At 39.7% G+C, this 4,463-nt stretch overlaps 1 non-coding gene across 1 annotated transcript; it reads left to right on the forward strand.

The window, feature by feature from the left end:
* The first annotated feature begins 271 nt into the window (after positions 1-271).
* LOC141624484 (small nucleolar RNA R71) lies at positions 272-378 on the forward strand. The gene has a single exon (XR_012534290.1). It is a non-coding gene; the product is annotated as a small nucleolar RNA R71 (small nucleolar RNA).
* The last annotated feature ends 4,085 nt before the right edge of the window (positions 379-4,463 follow it).

Raw genomic sequence — 4,463 nt, forward strand, 5'->3', positions numbered from 1 at the left:
CATAGCCTTCTCAAACTTTAAGTTGATGGTATCAATATGAGCACTAAGTTGAGCACCCAATTGAGTAATAGAGTCCACTTCATGCTTTCCTCCTCTAGTATCCTTGCGAGGTCTACTATATTGTGAATTATGGACCGCCATTTCCTCAATCTTATTCCAAGTTTGATTATCGTTAACTTCGGTGAACATACCATTTGATCCCATGTTGAGAATGTTTCTTGAGTCTTCATAAAGACCATTCCAAAATTGTTGTACCAAGAACCACTCGCTAAGTCCATGATGAGGACATGAGCGACAAATTCCTTTGAATCGCTCCCAAGCTTCATACAAATATTCTTAGTCCCTTTGCTTAAAACCCGTAATTTGAGCTCTTAGCATGTTAGTCTTTTCCGGAGGGTAGAATTTTTTGTAGAAAGCTAGAGCCAACTTCTTCCAAGAGTCAATTCCAAGAGTAGCCTTATCAAGGCTCTTCGGTTTGTGAAATCGCATCACAAAAAGTCACAAAAAGTTTCCATGTGGGAATGAGGGTCTTCACTAGGCATCCCCCCCAAATTGGCTTCTTTCGACTAATTGGATAAATGCGGATTTTGCAATGAAATTTCCGGTTAAGTGTTGTGGTGTGGGAGTTCCATAGGGTAGGTTCTCCTCAGTTGGTACGGAATGTGATGAAAACTTAGGCATTGTGGGTTGATTGTGTAATTGATTTTGTGTTGGGTTCTCCTCACCTTCTCTTGCAAAAGGGTAGATGAACTCAATAGTGTTTGGTTGAATATATAAAACCTCACTAATACCTCTCAATTATTTCTAGCAAGTCTTCTATTGGTTGTCAAAGTCCTTTCAATTTCGTGATCAATGAGTAACGAGTTACCTTGTGATCTCCTAGACATGCAAAATATCAAACAACTCGAATACAATTAGAACAAACCTTGAGGAGTTTTACTTCCCCAAGGCAAAGAAAGACACAACTAATCACAATCAAAGAAAATCAAATCAAGTTAACACCGTCCCGGGCAACGACGCCATTTTTTGGTCGAGTCCGCTTTGAGCTTAGATTTCGGTTACTTGTTGTTAGGAGCACCTAGACCAAAACAATATTTATAACTTTACAAACAATTCTACTACTAGTAAAGAGGCAAGTAAAGGTCGGATCTCAAGGGACGGGTATTGATGTAGGATTTTCGATTGCAAGTAGTGGTGTCTAGGGGTGTCACAATTTGGGTCGAGATAAGAAGATCAGTAAACTAAATAACAATAAAAGTAAACAAGCAAGATGACTAAAATGAGATGTAAACAATTGACTAAAAGCACTAGGGTGTCATGAGTTCATAGGGGATTCATGGGAATTGATCATACAAACATATTCTCAAATTATAAGCAAGAAATTATTGTTGTGATAGGATCGAGTTGGTTTATTTCTTACAATCCAAGGAAGGTTTGGGTCCCGGAGCCGAATCGATTAGATTGTACAACACCTACAAGTCGACTTAATCCTCCCTACTCAAATATATGCATGGTCTAATGAGACTCGAGTTGGTTTATGTATTACAAGTCTCATTGAAAAGGTAAGTGATGGGTAAAAAATGCAAGGATTCATAGGCTCGCATTTCATCAAACATAACATGTGCATAAGTTGAGATCACAACAAGCAAGCAAATAAATTATGTGAACATATTAAATTAAGCATGAATCATCCCCCATGTTGATTTCCCTTAATTACCCATTAACCCTAGTTAAAGAAACTACTTACTCATTATCAAGTTTAACATGTTAACAAGGTTGTCAATCATATTAACAAAACAAAACATGATGAATAAATGAAGATGATTAGCAATAATTAAAAAGGGATTAAGAGAATTATACCTAATGATGATTCCAAAATAATAATGCAAAGAATAATAGAATTACTTAATGATTAATGGAAGGTTGTCAATCTCCCAATAAACCCAAATAATCTTCAATTACCCAAAATAAAAGATGAACAATAGAGAGATTAAGGAAATGAGATTCGTATTAATATTTGATTAGAAGTTGATTACAAGATTAAAGTGAGATTAGAATAATATAAACTACACTAAAGATTGATAAGAAGAACATGATAATCTAATTAGACTAATAGGGTATTTATAATGGGGATTAGGCGCACAAATTAGGGTTACTAAGGGCTTAAATGACGATTAAGTCCTTGAGGAATCGCTCCTCGCAAGAAACGATGCGGGTCTCCTTTTAGCTAGTCTTCCAAAAATATTCGCATCTTCAATGAAGGAAGAGGAGGACGTGTCTCTCTGGAGGACAATCCGAGCGTCCAAGGGTCGGGACGGGCGGATTGGGGAGCTTCTGGACGAGCGGCCTGGTGGTTTGGACGAGCGTCCTGGGGAGCTGCTGGACGGGCGTCCCAATGGGTGGGACGAGCGGATCTTAGCTCAGCTTCCTTTTCTTCTTTTCTTCTTTTCTTCTTCCAACAATCCTCCGGGATTTTATCGGGGATGCAAGGATCTTCTTCATCATTGCCCATCTACTACATTATGTACAAAGGCCTTCTATTCTTGTCTTCTCTTTGATGCTTGGTCATTAGATTCGATCAATTTAGCTCTATTTTGCCATGAAAATGGAAGGTTTGCACTCCTCTCCTACCAAAGAAACAAAACCTCAAAGAATATGCAAAACAAAGGACTAAAGATAGTAAATGACCCAAATATGCACAAAAAAGCATAGGAACGAGGCTAATTCGGGGACTAAGTATGCTCAAATATTGATCACATCAATAACTCCTAGACCGGAATTTAGAATAGGCCAATTTTTTTTCCTAAAATGATTATCTCGTCATAATCTACGATTTGACGACAAAAAAATTGGCGACTGACATTTTATAGGTTTTTTTAACGAAAATCTCAAATCAACCATATCTTCGATCTTAAATTTCCAAATGACAATTTTCGTTTTATCAATTTATAGATCTCGAAAAGGTAATCAATCTGGAAAAAAAATTAGTTAATTCCGATTTCTGATCTATGATTTATGCTCATTTGAAATTTTAAGAATGATAAAAAAAGGCACGTTGTGCTTTAAAATCAAATCTCAAGGATATCATGTGCACAAACTTAAAAAGTTGGATATCACGTGCAAAATGGCAAAATTCGAGGGTATCGCGTGAATTTTCCATAAAATTTTTCAATTTTTTTTTGAAATAATAACAATGCAAACTATAATGCAATAAACGTGAATGCAAAACAAATGCAATACAGACTCAAAGTGTGCATTACCCTTCCCAAACCAAAACGGACAATGCCCTCATTGTCCTCCAGCATACACCAGCAAAATAATAGGGAAAGGGAAAATATAACACAAATGCAAAATAAATAAAACAAAATTAAAGGAGATGAAAAACAAAAATACTCACAATATATAACTTCCCCAAACCAGCCAGCAAACTGGGGAAGTGAGTAACCAGCAACTACTCGTCAGCACCCTCCTCGTCAACCACCTGAAAGGTGGGGTCCTCCTCCTCCTCCTCTCCCCTCCTCCTAGAATGACCTTCAGCAGCAAGGTCAGCTCTAATCCTCTCCTCTCTCTCCGCCGTGTCCTACTCGCACTCAGGCTGAGGGTACCCCCCTTCCGGGTACCGGTAAAAAGAAGGATGTGGCCACCCATCCGGCATCGGACAGCCTCGACGCATATGATACTCGTAAAGATGGAATAAGGCAAGAGCCTGATCCCGCTTCATCCGAGCAACTCTCCTGCACATATCCAAAAGAATAGCATCACGATGCCCTTGGTCCATGACCACATGCGCCTCAAAAATAGGAGGTGGAATAAAATTAGCCGGTAAAGTCGGCTGAGAGATAGAGGGTGTAAGTGTAGGCATGGGCGTGGGCGTGGGCGTGGACGCGGACACGGGTGTAAGCCCAGCCTGTGTAGGTCTAGACCCCTCTCCAACTTCCCAAACAGTAGGGGAAGACCTCTTCCGCTTCCTAGAAGCGGTAGGAGAGAAGTAAATGAGGTAAGAAGGTGGAGGTGGTGGTAGTCTACCCGTCACAGTAGTCAAAGGTAAAAGACGGGGTAGAGAGGGTGAAGGTAAAGTCACGGAAGGGGAAGTGCATATCTTCTATGTCGTATGGTCAGAAGCAAGCCAGTTCATTGAAAACATAACAGAAATGTTAATAACATTATCCTTATCCAAATATTTAAGACTACCGGGAAAGTCAGGGAAAAGGCGGCAGGCAATGCGAGTCACTAGTCCACCAGAAGCTATTGTACCCGCTACTTTTAACCCGACAGTGTTATAATGCCGAGCTGTCAAATATGCAATGTTGAAAACAAAAGGGGTACCACCGTCAATGTTCAGGTACCCAGCTAAAATAGACAACTCAGTATTATTAACATTGTTAGGCTCATGACGCGCAAAAATAGTTTCTCCAAGCAGACGGAGAAAGTAGCGAACAGGAGGTAAGTGGACGTGGGTGCCA

The sequence above is a fragment of the Silene latifolia genome, chromosome X, assembly GCF_048544455.1.
Source record: "Silene latifolia isolate original U9 population chromosome X, ASM4854445v1, whole genome shotgun sequence".
NCBI lineage: Eukaryota > Viridiplantae > Streptophyta > Magnoliopsida > Caryophyllales > Caryophyllaceae > Silene > Silene latifolia.